General features: G+C 43.7%; 5 non-coding genes across 5 annotated transcripts; all 5 read left to right on the top strand.

Moving 5' to 3' along the window:
• The first annotated feature begins 1,464 nt into the window (after window positions 1-1,464).
• trnaf-gaa (transfer RNA phenylalanine (anticodon GAA)) lies at window positions 1,465-1,537 on the top strand. Its single transcript has one exon. It is a non-coding gene; the product is annotated as a tRNA-Phe (tRNA).
• Window positions 1,538-10,817: 9,280 nt separating this feature from the next.
• Window positions 10,818-10,890, top strand: trnaf-gaa (transfer RNA phenylalanine (anticodon GAA)). Its single transcript has one exon. It is a non-coding gene; the product is annotated as a tRNA-Phe (tRNA).
• A 2,814-nt stretch (window positions 10,891-13,704) lies between these two features.
• trnak-cuu (transfer RNA lysine (anticodon CUU)) lies at window positions 13,705-13,777 on the top strand. The gene has a single exon. It is a non-coding gene; the product is annotated as a tRNA-Lys (tRNA).
• Window positions 13,778-14,796: 1,019 nt separating this feature from the next.
• On the top strand, window positions 14,797-14,869 carry trnaf-gaa (transfer RNA phenylalanine (anticodon GAA)). Its single transcript has one exon. It is a non-coding gene; the product is annotated as a tRNA-Phe (tRNA).
• Window positions 14,870-18,794: 3,925 nt separating this feature from the next.
• Window positions 18,795-18,867, top strand: trnaf-gaa (transfer RNA phenylalanine (anticodon GAA)). Its single transcript has one exon. It is a non-coding gene; the product is annotated as a tRNA-Phe (tRNA).
• The last annotated feature ends 3,280 nt before the right edge of the window (window positions 18,868-22,147 follow it).

Here is a 22,147-nt window from a genome sequence, read left to right on the forward strand (position 1 = left end):
GTGCATATATGAATGTGATATTCACATATGAACTGTGGGAGTCTATATATGAGCGCAATGTTTATATATGAACTGTGTGTGTCTATATGAGTGTGATGTTTAAATATGAACAATGGGTGTTTATATATGAGTGTGATGTTTATATATGAACTGTGGGTGTGTTTCTATGAGGGTGATATTTAGAAAATGAACTATGGGTGTGTATATATGAGTGTGATATTTATATATGAACTGTGGGAGTCTATATATGAGTGCGATGTTTATGTATGAACTGCGTTTGTAAATATGAGTGTGATATTTATATATGAACTGTGTGAGTCTATATATGAGTGTGATGTTTATATATGAACTGTGTGTGCATATATGAGTGTGATATTTATATATGAACTGTGGGAGTCTATATATGAGTGTGATGTTTATATATGAACTGTGTGTGTATATATGAGTGTGATGTTTAAATATGAACAATGGGTGTGTATATATGAGGGTGATATTTATACATGAACTGTGTGTGTATATATTAGTGCGATGTTTATATATGAACTGTGGGTGTGTATATATAAGTGTGATATTTATATATGAACTGTGGGTGTGTATATATGAGTGTTATGTTTGTTTATGAACTGTGGGTGTGTGTATATATGAGTGCGATGTTTATATATGAACTGGGTGTGTATATATGAGTGTGATGTTTAAATATGAACAATGGGTGTTTATATATGAGTGCGATGTTTATATATGAACTGTGGGTGTGTATATATGAGGGTGATATTTATATATGAACTATGGGTGTGTATATATGAGTGTGATGTTTAAATATGAACTGTGGGTGTGTATATATGAGTGTGATGTTTTTATATGAACTGTGGGTGTGTTTATATGAGGGTGATATTTATATATGAACTGTGGGTGTGTATGTATGAGTGTGATATTTATATATGAACTGTGGGGATGTATATATGAGTGCGATGTTTATATATGAACTGTGTGTGTATATATGAGTGTGATGTTTAAATATGAACAATGGGTGTGTATATATGAGGGTGATATTTATACATGAACTGTGGGTGTGTATATATTAGTGCGATGTTTGTTTATGAACTGTGGGCGTGTATATATGAGCGTGATGTTTGGAGATGAGCTGTAGGTGTGTATATATGAGTGTGATGTTTGTATATGAACTGTGGGTGTGTATTTATGAGTGTGATGTTTGTATATGAACTGTGGGTGTGGAAGCATGAGTGCGATGTTTATTTTTGAAATGTGGGTGTTTATATCTGAGTGTGATGTTTATATCTGAATTGCGGGTGTGTATATATGAGTGCGATGTTTATATACGAAATGGGGGTGTGTACATGTGAGTGCGATGTTTTTTATGAATTGCGGAATAAGCAGGAGTTGGAATTCCTCCTGGGGTTATGTTTTCTTCCAAGACAATGACGTAAAGGGACATTTTGATAAACAGCCGAAATAGTTCAATTGGGAGAGCGTTGGACTGAAGATCTAAAGATCCTTGGTTCAATCCCAAGTTTCGGCAGTTTTTGGTTGTTGAGTTTCTTCTTCCTTGCTTCGATTCTCGCATTCAATTACAGTGAAATTTAATACCCGCCACTGAAGGATTGGGGATCAAATAGAGAGGCATCAAGGATGGGAAATATTTTCTCGTCTTGATTTAGTTTTTATTTCTCTGTTACCTTCTGCCTTTTTATCTTGTTTTCTCTCTCCCGGGGGACAATTTCATTTGATGCATTTGTCCAAAACCGATGCCTTTTCCACATCTCGGGGCGGTCAGACCCGCTCTGTCTGTCTGTTGCTGCTGCTGATCATTAATGGGAACAGGCCGCGAGTTGAACGGTTCTCTGCAAACCGGAGAAAGAAAAATAAAAAGAAAGACATGTTTCTCCGGCCCATGGGCAAAGTTACAATAACACTGTCCCCGTGAATTTGTCTGTGGACCTGTTTGCAAGGCTTGCATTTTAAAAGTTACAAAAACCCGAAATAAATAAAGTATATTACAAGAATGGAATCCGTGATCATGACATTACGGCATACTCTTTGCAAATGAGCGAACCGGCGGTCCGAACGGCTGTTTAATTAATTGTTGTACCTGTATGCTGGTTGGTAGCGATTTCTGCATTGGACCCCGAAATCTCTCTGCTCCTCCACAGTTCCTTTTTTTCTCACCATTTAGAAAATAGCCTGATTTATCTTTATTAGATTTAAAGTGGATCACCTCGCTCTCCCCCACATTGAACTCTATTTGCCGCAGTTTTGCCCACTCACTTAATCGATTAATTCCCACTTTTCAACGTCCTGCTTCCATCGACATGACTTATTGCGTCACCAGAAGGCTGCGTGTTCAAATCACGGGGTAACCGTTACTTCTCGAGCTGATCGGATTCTGGATCGTTGCGGATTGAATGTTTTATCTGCTTTTTCTCAATAAACAAAACCTTGCTCTAAAGTCTGCTTCCTTGGTTCCCAAATTTCAGGAAGACGTCTCATTCTGCCCTTGACTTTTGATCATGACCTGCAGTTGAAACTTTTGCAAAGAGGGAAATAATTCGCCAAATCGCTACACGTGAATCGGAAACGCTTTGGGAAGAAGTTCAGTGCAACCAATCAGGACTTTAAAGGCCCCTCAATGACCTGCACTTTCATTGAATGAGTTTTGTTCGCCTCTCGGCTTTCATCTCACTGAAGTGAAGAGTGTGACCGCCTTGTATCTGTCAGCGTGTAAGTGACGAGTTTGGGGTGAGCACGGGTCGTGTTTATTTTTGAAATCTCACCAAGCAACAGGGAAAAGAAACTTCGAATCAAACTGTCCCGGACAGTGATGAATTGAAGTGAATATCGCTCCAAGCAGATCTGGACAATGAGCAGCGCAGCCGCACAGGAGTCCCAAATCCACCCTCTCGCCACTCGGCAATCACAACTTTACTCCGGCCCAGTATCGCCACGCTGAAATCAAGTATTTCACGAAAACATTTTTTTTAACATCTTAGTTACTGGTTTAATAGTGAAGACTACGGTCCGCTTCACTGTAAGTGCAAGCGACAACTTTGTTGACACCGTGTCGTGTCACAGAGCTGCTCCTTGGACCTGCTCATTTCATCTCATCTCATTTTCAGCAAACCTGAATATTACTGGAATATAGAATGGCGAATCACAGCTCAAAAGGTCAATCCTCTGCACCACGAGGGGGCTGAGTCTTCCAACATACGGTGGTTAATGGCAAGGTTGGCTTCATGTGCAGAAATAATACAGCACAGATTTTCACTCATGCAAGCTGCACACCCTTTATTTTGGAACATTAAACTGATAGTGAGACAGCTGTTATATTAATCGCGGCAAGCTGAAGCTTTAGCTCGGTAAATTAGTCCTTCAGCAACTACAAAGTTGTGTTTCTGTGGCGCAATTGTTTCGCGCGTTCGGCTGTTAACTGAAAGGTTGTTGGTTCAAGCTCCACCCGGTGGACGCTGGGTAGTAACTTTCACCTGAACATTCAATGACTCGCGTTTCCAGCATTCGAATGTGTGTCCTGTCTGAACGAAAATATACAGGTGAGGTGCCTGAAGATTGGAGGGCAGCAAATGTTGTGCCTTTGTTTAAGAAGGGCGGCAGGGAAAAGCCTGGGAACTACAGACCGGTGAGCCTGACATCTGTAGTGGGTAAGTTGTTGGAGGGTATTCTGAGAGACAGGATCTGCAGGCATTTGGAGAGGCAGGGACTGATTAGGAACAGTCAGCATGGTTTTGTGAGTGGAAAATCATGTCTCACGAATTTGGTTGAGTTTTTTGAAGGGGTAACCAAGAAGATAGATGAGGGCTGTGCAGTAGACGTGGTCTACATGGACTTTAGCAAAGCCTTTGACAAGGTACCGCATGGTAGGTTGTTACATAAGGTTAAATCTCACGGGATCCAAGGTGAGGTAGCCAATTGGATACAAAATTGGATTGACGACAGAAGACAGAGGGTGGTTGTCGAGAGTTGTTTTTCAAACTGGAGGTCTGTGTCCAGCGGTGTGCCTCAGGGATCGGTGCTGGGTCCGCTGTATTTGTTATTTATATTAATGATTTGGATGAGAATTTAGGAGGCACGGTTAGTAAGTTTGCAGATGACACCAAGATTGGTGGCATTGTGGACAGTGAAGAAGGTTATCTATTATTGCAACAGGATCTTGATAAATTGGGCCAGTGGGCCGATGAATGGCAGATGGAGTTTAATTTAGATAAATGTGAGGTGATGCATTTTGGGAGATCGAATCGGGCCAGGACCTACTCCGTTAATGGTAGGGCGTTGGGGAGAGTTATAGAACAAAGAGATCTAGGAGTACAGGTTCATAGCTCCTTGAAAGTGGAGTCACAGGTGGATAGGGTGGTGAAGAAGGCATTCAGCATGCTTGGTTTCATTGGTCAGAACATTGAATACAGGAGTTGGGATGTCTTGTTGAAATTGTACAAGACATTAGTAAGGCCACACTTGGAGTACTGTGTACAGTTCTGGTCACCCTATTATAGAAAGGATATTATTAAACTAGAAAGAGTGCAGAAAAGATTTACTAGGATGCTACCGGGACTTGATGGTTTGACTTATAGGGAGAGGTTGGATGGACTGAGACTTTTTTCCCTGGGGAGCAGGAGGTTTAGGGGTGATCTTATAGAAGTCTATAAAATAATGAGGGGCATAGATAAGGTAGATAGTCAATATCATTTTCCCAAAGGTAGGGGAGTCTATAACGAGGGGACATAGATTTAAGGTGAGAGGGGAGAGATACAAAAGGATCCAGAGGGGCAATTTTTTCACTCAAAGGGTGGTGAGTGTCTGGAACGAGCTGCCAGAGGCAGTAGCAGAGGCGGGTACAATTTTGTCTCTTAAAAAGCATTTGGACAGTGACATGGGTAAGATGGGTATAGAGGGATATGGGCCAAGTGCAGGCAATTGGGACGAGCTTCGTGGTATAAACTGGGCGACATGGACATGTTGGGCCGAAGGGCCTGTTTCCATGTTGTAAACTTCTATGATTCTATGAATCTATACCGTGAACATTGCCAGCTGAGTGCGTCTAATTTTCCACCATTTAATCTGCTGTCTGAAAAATATTCAAAAAAAACGAAATTGGCTCGAAAGAATTCGGATTACTTCTTGTTTCCACAATGAATGACACTCCCTTTATTTTGGAAAAGTAAAATGGCATTCACATTCCGACATGTTTCAGATGATTTGTGAGAGATCTTCAAAGTATCAATCTCCGGTAAAGGCGGCCTTTTTATCTCTCTATCTCTGTTGGGAGAATCCAAAATGAAATTGGAGCTGGACAAATCAGGCAAGAAATCAGGAATCACTTTCGCAAACAAAATACGGCCGGAAGCTGGAACTCTCTCATCCCAAAGGATGTGGATTGAGGCTCAAATCAAATTTTCAAGTCTGATATTGATAGATCTTTTTCTGGTTCGGTTACCAAGGGATATGAGTCAAAGGCGGGGAAACAGAGATGAATTACTGACCACCTCATGATCTAATTGAATGGGACAGCAGGCTCGAGGGGCTGAATGGTCTTCTCCTCTGCCGGTGTTACACTCCGGCTCAGTGCGGGGCTGGACGACTGGTAAGAGGCATCAGACTTGACTCCAGAATGAAAATCGGGTGTTCAGATTCAGCCACCTTGGGATTGTCGAACAAACTGAACCCCGACAGCAACGTCACCACCTGCCTCTCTGCAATAATAGGATGAGAAGGAGCCCTGCCGCTGGCCCGGCTAGCTCAGTCGGTAAAGCACGAAATTCCTAACCTCAGGGTATTGGGATTAAAACAAATATTGGGGATTTTGAGTTCGATTTTTCACAGTGGGTGATGAAAGGTTCAAAGTGCAACCTCTTATCTCCAGTTCAAGAAATCCAGTAATATAAACAGACACAACACTGAGCTGTGTGAAAGGAAACCGTGAGCGTTGCCAAATATCCAATCCCTCCTGATACTATCTTCTCATTCCCTCCACACGGGACACGCCCGATACCGTTTCAATCGGTTTCATTTTTGCTGTTATTCAAAATGTTGATAGTTAGGATGTGTAATATTTAGAAGATGGCAACTCTGGATCCATTCGCCTCTCTGATACCTCCTGATACCGACTTACCATCATTGATTCTCCCTGATCTCCTTATCTTCTCTGATACCCTCAGAGAGTCCATTATCCTCTTTCAACCTTGTCAGCGCCCTTTACACTCTCTGATACCCGCAGTCCTCACCCACTGATACGCCCTGAGAGTCATTACACTCTCTGATACCCTTTGGCAGTCCTTGCCCTCTGTGAGATCTCAATATGCTCTCTGATACCCTCTGACTGCCCGCTCCCGTCTCTGAGCCTCCTTGCACGCTCTGATGCCCAATGACTGTCCCTTCCCCTATCTGATATGCCCTTGACCCAATGGATCGCCACTAAGAAGCGATTAGACGCCCTGAGGCCTTCTCAGAACCCATTACCGTCCCTGCTATCAAAGTACGGTGCAACTTCACAGGTGGATCTACCGGTCTGTGTTAAGGATGAGATCCAGAGTTTGATCGGTCGCTGCTGCTTCCGCCTCTGAGAGCTCTATCGGCGGTCGGTACCGATCTTCCTCCCACAAACTGGGTGTGGATGTATGAGTGCGCTGTTGATTTATAAACTTTGGTAGTTTACGTATGACAGCGATGTTTATATATAAACTGTGGGTGTATCTCTATGAGTGCGGTGTTTATATATGAACTGTGGGTGTATCTCTATGAGTATGATGTTAAAATATGAATTGTGGAATGAACAGGAGGGGCATTTCCTCCCGGCGTTATATTTTCTTCCATGACAATAACACAAAGTTAGGGTGTGCTGTAGAGCCGAAATAGCTCAGTTGGGAGAGCGTTAGACTGAATATCTGAATGGTCCTTGATTCAATCTTGAGTTTCGGTTGTTTCTTTGCTTCGATTCTCGGATTGATTTACAGTGAAATTTAATTCCCGCCACTGAAGGATTAGGGATTGAATAGAAAGACATCAAGGATGGGAAATAATTCTATCGTTTGTATTTGGCTGTTATTTCACTGTTACCTTCTGCCTTTTTCTCTTGGTTTTGTCTCTCTCGGTGCCAGGTGACTATTTGATTTGTCCTAAACTGATCCATTTTTCACATCTCGGGGCGGTCAGACCCGCTCTGTCTGTCTGTTGCTGCTGATGATCATTAATGGGAACAGGCCGCGAGTTAAACGTTTATCTGCAAATTGGAGAAAGACAAATAAAAAGAAATACGTGTTTATCCTGCCCAGGGGCAAAGTTACAACGGATGACATTCAAAAAACGGTCACAGTGAATTTTTCTGTGGATGTTCTTTGCAAAGCTTCGATTTCAAAAGTTACAAAAACGCGAAATAAATAAAGTAAATTACAAGAATCGAGTCCGTGATCATTATGTTACAGTATACTGTTTGCAAACGAGTTGACCGGCCGTACAAACGGCACATTAGGCTGTTTAATTATTTTTTGTACCTGCAGCGATTTCTGTACTTGGACCCCTAAATCTCTCTGCTCCTCCACAGCAGTATGACCTCGGTCTCCCCCACATTGAACTCTATTTGCCACAGTTTTGTCCACACACTTAATCTATCAATTCCCACTTTTCAATTTCCTGCTACCATCTGCGTTACTTCCTGCCTCACCAGAAGACTGCGTGTTCAAAACACGGGGGAACCGTTGCCTTTAGAGCTGATAGGATTCTGTATCGTTCCGGAATGAATGTTTCATCTGCTTTTTCTCAATAAACAGAACCTTGCTCTAAATTCTGGTTCTCTGGTTCTCAAATTTCAGCAAATCGTTTCATTTTGCCCTCGACTTTTGATCTTGTGCTGCGGATGAAACTTTTGCAAAGAGGGAGAAGAAGTCCTCAAATCGCCCCACGTGTATCTCAAACGCTTTGGGAAGAAGTTCTGTGTAAACAATCAGGAATTTAAAGGCACCTCAATGACCTGCACTTGCATTGAATGAGTTTTTTTCGCCATTGGAATCGACGTGAAATCGCTGTCGGCTTTCATCTCACGGAAGTGGAGAGTGTGGCCGCCTTGTATCGGTCAACGTGTTAGTGACGAGTTTGGGTTAAGCACGGGTCGCGTTTATTTCTGAAATCTCACCAAACGCCGGGGAAATGAAACTTAGAATCAAACTGTCCCTGCAAGTGATGAATTGAAGGGAATATCGCTCCAAACAGATCTGGACAATGTGCAGCGCAGCCGCACAGGAGTTACAAATCCACCCTCTCACCACTCGGCAATCGCATTAACTGAACTTTGCTCTGGCCCGTGTCACCGCGCTGAAATCGAGTCTTTCTCAGCCACATTTTTTCTTAACATAATAATTACTGGTTTAAGAGTGAAAATTGTCGTCCACTTCACTGTAAGTGCAAGAGACAACTTTGCAGACACGGTGTAGTGTCACAGACCTGCTGGTTTGTCCCGCTCATTTAATCTCATCTCATTTTCAGCAAACCTGAATATCACTGGATCAGAGATTGGCGAATCACTGCTCAAAAATCAATCCTCTCTTCCACGAGCGGACTGCGTCTTTCAACATACAGGTGTTTAATGGCAAGGTGAGTTTAATTTTCAGAAATAATACAGCACAGATTTTGACTCGTGCAAGCTGCACACATTTTATTTTGGAAAAGTGAACTGATTGGAAGAAAGCTGTTCCATTGAGTGCGGCAACCTGAAGGGTCAGCTCGATGAATTAGTCCTTGAACATTTGCAAGTTCTATTTCTGTGGCGCAATTGGTTCACGCGTTGAGCTGCGAACTGAAAAGTTGGTCGTTCGAACCCACGAGAGGACGCAAAGGGCAACCTTTTACCTTAACATTCATTGTCTCGCATTTCTTGGGTTCCAATGTGTGTCTTGTCTGCCAGAAAATGTACCGCAAACATTGCCAGCTGAGTGCGTCTGATTTTCCACCATTTATTCTGCGGTTGGATAACAGGCATATGAAAAATATCCAAAAAAACGAGGTTGGCTTGAACGAAGTCGGAATACTTCTTGACAGAGAAGCTTCGAAGGTTGCAAGCGAGCTCCTTCACACTGACGTGGATATTTCTGCAGTGAGCGACATCAGACTGTTTCCACAATGAATGTCACTCCCTTTATTTTGGAAAAGTGAAATGGTATTCACATTCCGACTGGTTTCAGTTGATTTGTAAGAGATCGTCAAAGGATCAATCTCCGGTTAAGACGGCCTTTTTATCTCTCTCTGTTGGCCGAATCCAAAATGAAATTGGAGCTGGACCAATCATGCAAGAAATCAGGAATCACTTTAGCAAACAAAATACGGTCGAAAGCTGGAACTCTCTCATCCCAAAGGATGTGGATTGTGGTTCAATTCATAATTTGAAGTCTGATATTGATAGATCGTTTTTCGATTCGGGTACCAAGGAATATGAGGCCAAGACGGAGAAACAGAGATGAATTGCAGATCAACTCATGATCTAATTGAATGGGGCAGCAGGTTCGAGGGGCTGAATGGCCTTCTCTTGTCCCGATGTTCCTATGCTGCTCAGCGCGGGGCTGGATGAATGGTAAAAGACATCAGACTAACTCCAGAATGTAAAAACGGGTGTTCAGAAGCAGATACCCTGAAATTGTGGAACGAACTGAACTCCTGCAGCAAAGCCAACAGCTGTCTCTCTGCAGTAATAAGATGGGAAGAATTTCAGCAGTCGGACCGGCTCGCTCAGTCGGGAGAGCATGAGACTCTTAATCTCAGGGTCGTGAGTTCGAGCCCCACCTTGGGCGATTTGTGTTCCACTTTTCACACTCGGTGATAACATTTTTAAAGTGCAACCTCTTGTCTCCAGATTCGAAACAGGCACAACCCTGAGCTGTGTGAAAGGAAAGCGTGAGCGTTGCCAAATCTCCACTCCCTCCCGATTCTACCTTCTCGTTCCCTCCACATGGGACACGGACAGGTTATCGGTTCAATTGGATTCACATTTTGTTGTTATTAAAAATGTTGAAGGTCAGAAAATGTAATATTTAGGAGATGCCAACGCTGCAACAATTCGCCTCTCTGATACCTCCTGATCCCCCCTTACCCGATTTGATTCTCCCTGTGCTCCTTATCATCGCTGATACGCTCTGTCTCTTCCCTTCTCCGATACCCTCAGAGAGTCCATGATCCACTTTGAACCTTGTCAGCGCCATTCACCTGCTCTGATAAATACTGAGTGTCCCTTACACAGATGCGCCCTGAACCCCCTTACACTCTCCCATACTCGGCAGTCCTACCCTCTCTCAGATCTTAATACGCTCTCTGATGCCATCTGACTGCCCGCTCTCCTCTTTGAGCCCCCTTACACTCTCTGATGCCCTCTGATAGTAACTTCCCCTCTCTGAGATGCCCTTGCCCCAATGGATCGCCACGAAGAAGCGATTAGACGCCCTGAGGCCTTCTCAGAACCAATTACCGTCCCTGCTATCAAAGTGCGGTGTAACTTCACAGGTGGATCTTCCGGTCTGTGTTCAGGATGAAATCAAGTGTTTGATCGGTCGCTGCTGCTTCCGCCTCTGAGAGCTCGATCGGCGGTCGGGACCGATCTTCCTCCCATAAACTGGGTGTGGATGTATGAGTGAACTGTTGATTTATAAACTTTGGTAGTTTACGTATGACAACGATGTTTATATATGAACTGTGGGTGTATCTCTATGAGTACGATGTTTATATATGAATTGTGGAATGAACAGGAGGGGCAATTCCTCCTGGGGTTATATTTTCTTCCACGACAATAACACAAAGTAATCGTTGGGTGTAGAGTCGAAATAGCTCAGTTGGGAGAGCGTTGGACTGAAGATCTGAAGGTCCTTGGTTCAATCCCGAGTTTCGGCAGTTTTTGGTTGTTTACTTTCTTCTTCCGTGCTTCGATTCTCGGATTGATTTGCAGTGAAATTTAATTCCCGCAACTGTCGGATTGGGGATTGAATAGAGAGACATCAAGGATGGGAAATATTTATATCGTTTGTATTTGGCTGTTATTTCACTGTTACCTTCTGCCTTTTTCTCTTGGTTTTGTCTCTCTCGGTGCCAGGTGACTATTTGATTTGTCCGAAACTGATCCATTTTCCACATCTCGGGGCGGTCAGACCCGCTCTGTCTGTCTGTTGCTGCTGATGATCATTGATGGGAACAGGCCGCGAGTCAAACGTTTATCTGCAAATTGGAGAAAGACAAATAAAAAGAAAGACGTGTTTATCCTGCCCAGGGGCAAAGTTACAACGGATGTAATTCAAAAACGGTCCCCGTGAATTTTTCTGTGGATTTTCTTTTTAAAGCTTCGATTTCAAAAGTTACAAAAACGCGAAATAAATAAAGTAAATGACAAGAATCGAAACGAGTTAACCGGCCGTACCAACGGCACATTCGGCTGTTTAATTAATTTTTGTACCTGCAGCGATTTCTGTACTTTGACCCCTAAATCTCTCTGCTCCTCCACAGCACCGAGTTTCTCACCATTTAGAAAATATTCTGATTTATCTTTCTTAGATTTAAAGTGTGTGACCTCGGTCTTCCCCACATTGAACTCTATTTGCCACAGTTTTGTCCACACACTTAATCTATCAATTCCCACTTTTCAATTTCCTGCTACCATCTTCGTGACTTCCTGCGTCACCAGAAGGCTGGGTGTTCAAAACACGGGGTAACCGTTGCCTTTAGAGCTAATAGGATTCTGCAGCGTTCCGGAATGAATGTTTCATCTGCTTTTTCTCAATAAACAGAACCTTGCTCTAAATTCTGGTTCTCTGGTTCTCAAATTTCAGCAAATCGTTTCATTTTGCCCTCGACTTTTGATCTTGTGCTGCGGATGAAACTTTTGCAAAGAGGGAGAAGAAGTCCCTAAATCGCCCCACGTGTATCTCAAACGCTTTGGGAAGAAGTTCTGTGTAAACAATCAGGAATTTAAAGGCACCTCAATGACCTGCACTTTCATTGAATGAGTTTTTTTCGACATTGGAATCGACGTGAAATCGCTGTCGGCTTTTATCTCACTGAAGTGGAGAGTGTGGCCGCCTTGTATCGGTCAATGTGTTAGTGACGAGTTTGGGTTAAGCACGGGTCGCGTTTATTTCTGAAATCTCACCAAGCACCGGGGAAAAGAAACTTAGAATCAAACTGTCCCTGTAAGTGATGAATTGAAGGGAATATCGCTCCAAACAGATCTGGACAATGCGCAGCGCAGCCGCACAGGAGTTCCAAATCCACCCTCTCACCACTCGGCAATCGCATTAAATGAACTTTACTCTGGCCCGTGTCACCGCGCTGAAATCGAGTCTTTCACGGCCACATTTTTTCTTAACATAATAATTACTGGTTTAAGAGTGAAAATTGTCGTCCACTTCACTGTAAGTGCAAGAGACAACTTTGTAGACACCGTGTAGTGTCACAGACCTGCTGGTTTGTCCTGCTCATTTCATCTCATCTCATTTTCCGCAAACCTGAATATTACTGGAACAGAGAATGGCGAATCACAGCTCAAAAATCAATCCTCTCTTCCACGAGCGGACTGAGTCTTTCAACATACAGGTGTTTAATGGAAAGGTGAGTTTAATTTTCAGAAATAATACAGCACAGATTTTGACTCGTGCAAGCTGGACACATTTTATTTTGGAAAATTAAACTGATTGGAAGAAAGCTGTTACATTGAGTGCGGCAACCTGAAGCTTCAGCTCTGTGAATTAGTCCTTGAACATTTGCAAGTTTTGTTTCTGTGGCGCAATTGGTTCACGCGTTTCGCTGCGAACTGAAAAGTTGGTCGTTAGAGGAGACGAAGGCAACCTTTTACCTTATCTTTCATTGTCTCGCAAATTCTTGGGTTCGAATGTGTGTCTTGTCTGCCAGAAAATGTACCGCAAGCATTGCCAGCTGAGTGCGTCTGATTTTCCACCATTTATTCTGCGGTTGGATAACAGGCATATGAAAAATATCCAAAAAAACGAGGTTGGCTTGAACGAAGTCGGAATACTTCTTGACAGAGAAGGTTCGAAGGTTGCAAGCGAGCTCCTTCACACTGACATGGATATTTCTGCAGTGAGCGACATCAGACTGTTTCCACAATGAATGTCACTCCCTTTATTTTGGAAAAGTGAAATGGTATTCACATTCCGACTGGTTTCAGTTGATTTGTGAGAGATCGCTAAAGGATCAATCTCCGGTGAAGACGGCCTTTTCCTCTCTCTCTGTTGGCCGAATCCAAAATGAAATTGGAGCTGGACGAATCATGCAAGAAATCAGGAATCACTTTAGCAAACAAAATCCGGCCGAAAGCTGTAACTCTCTCATCCCAAAGGATGTGGATTGTGGTTCAATTCATAATTTGAAGTCTGATATTGACAGATCGTTTTTCGATTCGGGTACCAAGGAATATGAGGCCAAGACGGAGAAACAGAGATGAATTGCAGATCAACTCATGATCCAATTGAATGGGGCAGCAGGTTCGAGGGGCTGAATGGCCTTCTCTTGTCCCGATGTTCCGATACTGCTCAGCCCGGAGCTGGACGAATGGTAAAAGACATCAGACTATCTCCAGAATGAAAAAACGGGTGTTCAGAAGTCGATACCCTGAGATTGTGGAACGAACTGAACTCCTGCAGCAAAGCCAACAGTTGTCTCTCTGCAATGATCAGATGGGAAGAATTTGAGCAGTCGGCCCGGCTAGCTCAGTCGGTAGAGCATGAGACTCTTAATCTCAGGGTCGTGGGTTCGAGCCCCACGTTGGGCGATTTGTGTTCTACTTTTCACACTCGGTGATAAAATTTTTAAAGTGCAACCTCTTGTCTCCAGATTCGAAACAGGCACAACCCTGAGCTGTGTGAAAGGAAACCGTGAGCGTTGCCAAATATCCACTCCCGATCGATTCTACCTTCTCGTTCCCTCCACATGGGACACGGACAGGTTATCGGTTCAATTGGATTCACTTTTTGTTGTTATTAAAAATGTTGAAGGTCAGAAAATGTAATATTTAGGAGATGCCAACGCTGGAACAATTCGCCTCTCTGATACCTCCTGATCCCCCCTTACCCCATTTGATTCTCTCTGTGCTCCTTATCATCGCTGATACGCTCTGTCTCTTACCTTCTCCGATACCCTCAGAGAGTCCATGATTCACTTTGAACCTTGTCAGCGCCATTCACCTGCTCTGATACCTATTGATTGCCCCTTACACAGATGCGCCCTGAGCCGCCTTACACTCTCCCATACTGGGCAGTCCTTCCCCTCTCTCAGATCTTAAAAACACTCTCTGATGCCATCTGACTGCACGCTCTCCTCTTTGAGCCCCCTTACACTCTCTGATGCCCTCTGATAGTACCTTCCCCTCTCTGAGATGCGCTTGCCACAATGGATCGCCACTAAGAAGCGATTAGACGCCCTGAGGCCTTCTCAGAAGCAATTACCGTCCCTGCTATCAAAGTGCGGTGTAACTTCACAGGTGGATCTACCGGTCTGTGTTAAGGATGAGATCAAGAGTTTGATCGGTCGCCGCTGCTTCCGCCTCTGAGAGCTCGATCGGCGGTCGGTACCGATCTTCCTCCCACAAACTGGGTGTGGATGTATGAGTGCGCTGTTGATTTATAAACTTTGGTAGTTTACTTATGACAACGATGTCTATATATGAACTGTGGGTGTATCTCTACGAGTACGATGTTTATATATGAATTGTGGAATGAACAGGAGGGGCAATTCCTCCTGGGGTTATATTTTCTTCCACGACAATAACACAAAGTAATCGTTGGGTACAGAGCCGAAATAGCTCAGTTGGGAGAGCGTTAGACTGAAGATCTGAAGGTCCTTGGTTCCATCCCGAGTTTCGGCAGTTTTTGTTTGTGTCCTTGCTTCGATTCTCGGATTTATTTGCAGTGAAATTTAATTCCCGCCACTGAAGGATTGGGGATTGAATAGAGAGACATCAAGGATGGGAATTATTTATATCGTTTGTATTTGGCTGTTATTTCACTGTTACCTTCTGCCTTTTTCTCTTGGTTTTGTCTCTCTCGGTGCCAGGTGACTATTTGATTTGTCCGAAACTGTTCCATTTTCCACATCTCGGGGCGGTCAGACCCGCTCTGTCTGTCTGTTGCTGCTGATGATCATTAATGGGAACAGGCCGCGAGTTAAACGTTTATCTGCAAATTGGAGAAAGACAAATCAAAAGAAAGACGTGTTTATCCTGCCCAGGGGCAAAGTTACAACGGATGTAATTCAAAAACGGTCCCCGTGAATTTTTCTGTTGATTTTCTTTTTAAAGCTTCGATTTCAAAAGTTACAAAAACGCGAAATAAATAAAGTAAATTACAAGAATCGAGTCCGTGATCATTATGTTACAGTATACTCTTTGCAAACGAGTTAACCGGCCGTACCAACGGCACATTAGGCTGTTTAATAAATTTTTGTACCTGCAGCGATTTCTGTACTTGGACCCCTAAATCTCTCTGCTCCTCCACAGCACCGAGTTTCTCACCATTTAGAAAATACTCTGATTTATCTTTCTTAGATTTAAAGTGTATGACCTCGGTCTCCCCCACATTGAACACTATTTGCCACAGTTTTGTCCACACACTTAATCTATCAATTCCCACTTTTCAATTTCCTGCTGCCATCTGCGTTTCTTCCTGCGTCACCAGAAGGCTGCGTGTTCAAAACACGGGGTAACCGTTGCCTTTAGAGCTGATAGGGTTCTGTATCGTTCCGGAATGAATGTTTCATCTGCTTTTTCTCAATAAACAGAACCTTGCTCTAAATTCTGGTTCTCTGGATCTCAAATTTGATCAAATCGTTTCATTTTGCCCTCGACTTTTGATCTTCTGCTGCGGATGAAACTTTTGCAAAGAGAGAGAAGAAGTCCCCAAATCGCCCCACGTGTATCTCAAACGCTTTGGGAAGAAGTTCTGTGCAAACAATCAGGAATTTAAAGGCACCTCAATGACCTGCACTTTCATTGAATGACTTTTTTTCGCCATTGGAATCGACGAGAAATCGCTGTCGGCTTTCATCTCACTGAAGTGGAGAGTGTGGCCGCCTTGTATCGGTCAACGTGTTAGTGACGAGTTTGGGTTAAGCACGGGTCGCGTTTATTTCTGAAATCTTACCAAGCAACGGGAAAAAGAAACTTAGAATCAAACTGTCCCTGTCAGTGATGAATTGAAGGGAATATCGCTCCAAACAGATCTGGACAATGTGCAGCGCAGCCGCACAGGAGTTACAAATCCACCCTCTCGCCACTCGGCAATCGCATTAACTGAACTTTACTCTGGCCCGTGTCACCGCGCTGAAATCGAGTCTTTCACGGCCACATTTTTTCTTAACACAATAATTACTGGTTTAAGAGTGAAAATTGTCGTCCACTTCACTGTAAGTGCAAGAGACAACTTTGTAGACACCGTGTAGTGTCACAGACCTGCTGGTTTGTCCTGCTCATTTCATCTCATCTCATTTTCCGCAAACCTGAATATTACTGGAACAGAGAATGGCGAATCACAGCTCAAAAATCAATCCTCTCTTCCACGAGCGGACTGAGTCTTTCAACATACAGGTGTTTAATGGAAAGGTGAGTTTAATTTTCAGAAATAATACAGCACAGATTTTGACTCGTGCAAGCTGCACACATTTTATTTTGGAAAAGTAAACTGATTGGAAGAAAGCTGTTACATTGAGTGCGGCAACCCGAAGCGTCAGCTCGATGAATTTGTCCTTGAACATTTGCAAGTTCTGTTTCTGTGGCGCAATTGGTTAGCGCGTTTCGCTGCGAACTGAAAAGTTGGTCGTTAGAGGACACGAAGGCAACCTTTTACCTTCACGTTCATTGTCTCGCAAATTCTTGGGTTCGAATGTGTGTCTTGTCTGCCAGAAAATGTACCGCAAGCATTGCCAGCTGAGTGCGTCTGATTTTCCACCATTTATTCTGCGGTTGGATAACAGGCATATGAAAAATATCGAAAAAAACGAGGTTGGCTTGAACGAAGTCGGAATACTTCTTGACAGAGAAGGTTCGAAGTTTGCAAGCGAGCTCCTTCACACTGACGTGGATATTTCTGCAGTGAGCGACATCAGACTGTTTCCACAATGAATGTCACTCCCTTTATTTTGGAAAAGTGAAATGGTATTCACATTCCGACTGGTTTCAGTTGATTTGTGAGAGATCGCTAAAGGATCAATCTCCGGTGAAGACGGCCTTTTTCTCTCTCTCTGTTGGCCGAATCCAAAATGAAATTGGAGCTGGACTAATCATGCAAGAAATCAGGAATCACTTTAGCAAACAAAATACGGCCGAAAGCTGGAACTCTCTCATCCCAAAGGATGTGGATTGTGGTTCAATTCATAATTTGAAGTCTGATATTGACAGATCGTTTTTCGATTCGGGTACCAAGGAATATGAGTCCAAGACGGATAAACAGAGATGAATTGCAGATCAACTCATGATCTAATTGAATGGGGCAGCAGGTTCGAGGGGCCGAATGGCCTTCTCTTGTCCCGATGTTCCGATACTGCTCAGCGCGGGGCTGGACGAATGGTAGAAGACATCAGACTCGCTCCAGAATGAAAAAACGGGAGTTCAGAAGCAGATACCCTGAGATTGTGGAACGAACTGAACTCCTGCAGCAAAGCCAACAGCTGTCTCTGCAATAATAGGATGGGAAGAATTTCGGCAGTCGGCACGGCAAGCGCAGTCGGGAGAGCATGACTCTTAATCTCAGGGTCGTTGGTTCGAGCCCCACGTTGGGCGATATGTGTTCTACTTTTCACACTGTGTGATAAAAGTTTCAAAGTGCAACCTCTTGTCTCCAGATTCGAACCAGACACAACCCTGAGCTGCGTGAAAGGAAACCGTGAGCGTTGCCAAATATCCACTCCCTCCCGATTCGACCTCCTCGTTCCCTCCACATGGGACACGGACATGTTATCGGTTCAATCGGATTCATTTTTTGCTGTTATTAAAAATGTTGAAGGTCTGAAAATGTAATATTTAGGAGATGCCAACTCTGGAACAATTCGCCTCTCTGAGACCTCCTGATCTCCACTTACCCTGTTTGATTCTCCCTGCGCTCCTTATCATCGCTGATACGCTCTGTCTCTTACCTTCTCCGATAACCTCAGAGAGTCCATGATCCACTTTGAACCTTGTCAGCGCCATTCACCTGCTCTGATACCTATTGATTGCCCCTCACACAGATGCGCCCTGAGCCGCCTTACACTCTCCCATACTCGGCAGTCCTTCCCCTCTCTCAGATCTTAAAACACTCTCTGATGCCATCTGACTGCCCGCTCTCCTCTTTGAGCCCCCTTACACTCTCTGATGCCCTCTGATAGTACCTTCCCCTCTCTGAGATGCCCTTGCCACAATGGATCGCCACTAAGAAGCGATTAGACGCCCTGAGGCCTTCTCAGAAGCAATTACCGTCCCTGCTATCAAAGTGCGGTGTAACTTCACAGGTGGATCTACCGGTCTGTGTTAAGGATGAGATCAAGAGTTTGATCGGTCGCTGCTGCTTCCGCCTCTGAGAGCTCGATCGGCGGTCGGTACCGATCTTCCTCCCACAAACTGGGTGTGGATGTATGAGTGCGCTGTTGATTTATAAACTTTGGTAGTTTACGTATGACAACGATGTTTATATATGAACTGTGGGTGTATCTCTACGAGTACGATGTTTATATATGAATTGTGGAATGAACAGGAGGGGCAATTCCTCCTGGGGTTATATTTTCTTCCACGACAATAACACAAAGTAATCGTTGCGTGCAGAGCCGAAGTAGCTCAGTTGGGAGAGCGTTAGACTGAAGATCTGAAGGTCCTTGGTTCAATCCCGAGTTTCGGCAGTTTTTGTTTGTTTTCTTTCTTCTTCCTTGCTTCGATTCTCGGATTCATTTGCAGTGAAATTTAATTCCCGCCACTGAAGGATTGGGGATTGAATAGAGAGACATCAAGGATGGGAATTATTTATATCGTTTGTATTTGGCTGTTATTTCACTGTTGCCTTCTGCCTTTTTCTCTTGGTTTTGTCTCTCTCGGTGCCAGGTGACTATTTGATTTGTCCGAAACTGTTCCATTTTAAACATCTCGGGGCGGTCAGACCCGCTCTGTCTGTCTGTTGCTGCTGATGATCATTAATGGGAACAGGCCGCGAGTTAAACGTTTATCTGCAAATTGGAGAAAGACAAATCAAAATAAAGACGTGTTTATCCTGCCCAGGGGCAAAGTTACAACGGATTTAATTCAAAAACGGTCCCCGTGAATTTTTCTGTTGATTTTCTTTTTAAAGCTTCGATTTCAAAAGTTACAAAAACGCGAAATAAATAAAGTAAATTACAAGAATCGAGTCCGTGATCATTATGTTACAGTATACTCTTTGCAAACGAGTTAACCGGCCGTACCAACGGCACATTAGGCTGTTTAATTAATTTTTGTACCTGCAGCGATTTCTGTACTTGGACCCCTAAATCTCTCTGCTCCTCCACAGCACCGAGTTTCTCACCATTTAGAAAATACTCTGATTTATCTTTCTTAGATTTAAAGTGTATGACCTCGGTCTCCCCCACATTGAACACTATTTGCCACAGTTTTGTCCACACACTTAATCTATCAATTCCCACTTTTCAATTTCCTGCTACCATCTGCGTTTCTTCCTGCGTCACCAGAAGGCTGCGTGTTCAAAACACGGGGTAACCGTTGCCTTTAGAGCTGATAGGATTCTGTATCGTTCCGGAATGAATGTTTCATCTGCTTTTTCTCAATAAACAGAACCTTGCTCTATATTCTGGTTCTCTGGATCTCAAATTTGAGCAAATCGTTTAATTTTGCCCTCGACTTTTGATCTTGTGCTGCGGATGAAACTTTTGCAAAGAGGGAGAAGAAGTCCCCAAATCGCCCCACGTGTATCTCAAACGCTTTGGGAAGAAGTTCTTTGTAAACAATCAGGAATTTAAAGGCACCTCAATGACCTGCACTTTCATTGAATGACTTTTTTTCGCCATTGGAATCGACGAGAAATCGCTGTCGGCTTTCATCTCGGTGAAGTGCAGAGTGTGGCCGCCTTGTGTCGGTCAATGTGTTAGTGACGAGTTTGGGTTAAGCACGGGTCGCGTTTATTTCTGAAATCTCACCAAGCACCGGGGAAAAGAAACTTAGAATCAAACTGTCCCTGTAAGTGATGAATTGAAGGTAATATTTCTCTCCAAACAGATCTGGACAATGTGCAGCGCAGCCGCACAGGAGTTCCAAATCCAACCTCTCACCACTCGGCAATCGCATTAACTGAACTTTACTCTGGCCCAGTGTCACCGCGCTGAAATCGAGTCTTTCTCGGCCACATTTTTTCTTAACATAATAATTACTGGTTTAAGAGTGAAAATTTTCGTCCGCTTCACTGTAATTGCAAGAGACAACTTTTTAGCCACCGTGTAGTGTCACAGACCTGCTGGTTTGTCCTGCTCATTTCATCTCATCTCATTTTCAGCAAACCTGAATATTACTGGAACAGAGAATGGCGAATCACAGCTCAAAAATCAATCCTCTCTTCCACGAGCGGACTGAGTCTTTCAACATACAGGTGTTTAATGGCAAGGTAAGTTTAATTTTCAGAAATAATACAGCACAGATTTTGACTCGTGCAAGCTGCACACCCTTTATTTTGGAAAAGTAAACTGATTGGAAGAAAGCTGTTACATTGAGCGCGGCAACCTGAAGCTTCAGCTCTGTGAATTCGTCCTTGCGCAATAGCAAACTCTGTCTCTGTGGCGCAACTGGTTCGCGCGTTCTGGCAGTCAACTAAAAGGTTGGTGCTTCGAACTCAGCCGGGGACGCTAAAGCAACCTTTTACCTTAACATTCATTGTCTCGCATTTCTTGGGTTCGAATGTGTGTCTTATCTGCCAGAAAATGTACCGTAAACATTGCCAGCTTCGTGCGTCTGATTTTCCACAATTTATTCTGCGGTTGGATTACAGGCATCTGAAAAATATCCAAAAAAAACGAGGTTGCCTTGAACGAAGTCGGAATACGTCTTGACAGAGAAGGTTCGAAGGTTGCAGGCGAGCTCCTTCAGACTGAATCACACTGACATGGATATTTCTACAGTGAGCGACATCAGACTGTTTCCACAATGAATGTCACTCCCTTTATTTTGGAGAAGTGAAATGGTATTCACATTCCGACAGTTTTCAGTTGCTTTGTGAGAGATCGTTAAAGGATCAATCTCCGGTTAAGGCGGCCTTTTTCTCTCTCTCTGTTTGCCGAATCCAAAATGAAATTGGAGCTGGACTAATCATGCAAGAAATCAGGAATCACTTTCGCAAACAAAATACAGCCGAAAGCTGGAAATCTCTCATCCCAAAGGATGTGGATTGTGGCTCAAATCAAATTTTCAAATCTGATATTGATAGATCTTTTTCCGTTTCGGTTACCAAGGGATATGAGTCCAAGGCGGGGAAACAGACATGAATTACTGATCATCTCATGATCAAATTGAATGAGACAGCAGGTTCGAGGGGCTGAATGGTCTTTTCCTGTCCCGATGTTCCTCTCCTGCTCATGCGGGGCTGGACGACTGGTAAAAGTCATCAGATTGACTCGAGAATGAGAAGTGGGTGTTCAGATTCAGCCACCTTGGCATTGTCGGACAAACTGAACCCCAACACCAACGTCACCACCTGCCTCTCTGCAATAATAGGATGAGAAGGAGCCCTGCCGCTGGCCCGGCTCGCTCAGTCGGTAAAGCACGAAATTCCTAATCTCAGGGTCGTGGGTTTAAACCACAGCTTGGGCGTTTTGTGTTCTATTTTTCACAGTTGGTGATGAAAGGTTCAAAGTGCAACCTCTTATCTCCAGTTCACGAAATCCAGTTATATAAACAGACAAAACACTGAGCTGTGTGAAAGGAAACCGTGAGCGTTGCCAAATATCCAGCCCCTCCCGATACTATCTTCTCATTCCCTCCACATGGGACACGGCAGATACCGTTTCAATAGTTTTCATTTTTGCTGTTATTAAAAATGTTGATTTTTAGGAAGTGTAATATTTAGAAGATGCCAACTCTGGATCCATTCGCCTCTCTGATACCTCCTGAGCCCACCTTACCCTCTTTGATTCTCCATGAGCTGCT

The sequence above is a fragment of the Heptranchias perlo genome, chromosome 20 (assembly GCF_035084215.1).
Source record: "Heptranchias perlo isolate sHepPer1 chromosome 20, sHepPer1.hap1, whole genome shotgun sequence".
In the NCBI taxonomy this organism is placed as follows: domain Eukaryota; kingdom Metazoa; phylum Chordata; class Chondrichthyes; order Hexanchiformes; family Hexanchidae; genus Heptranchias; species Heptranchias perlo.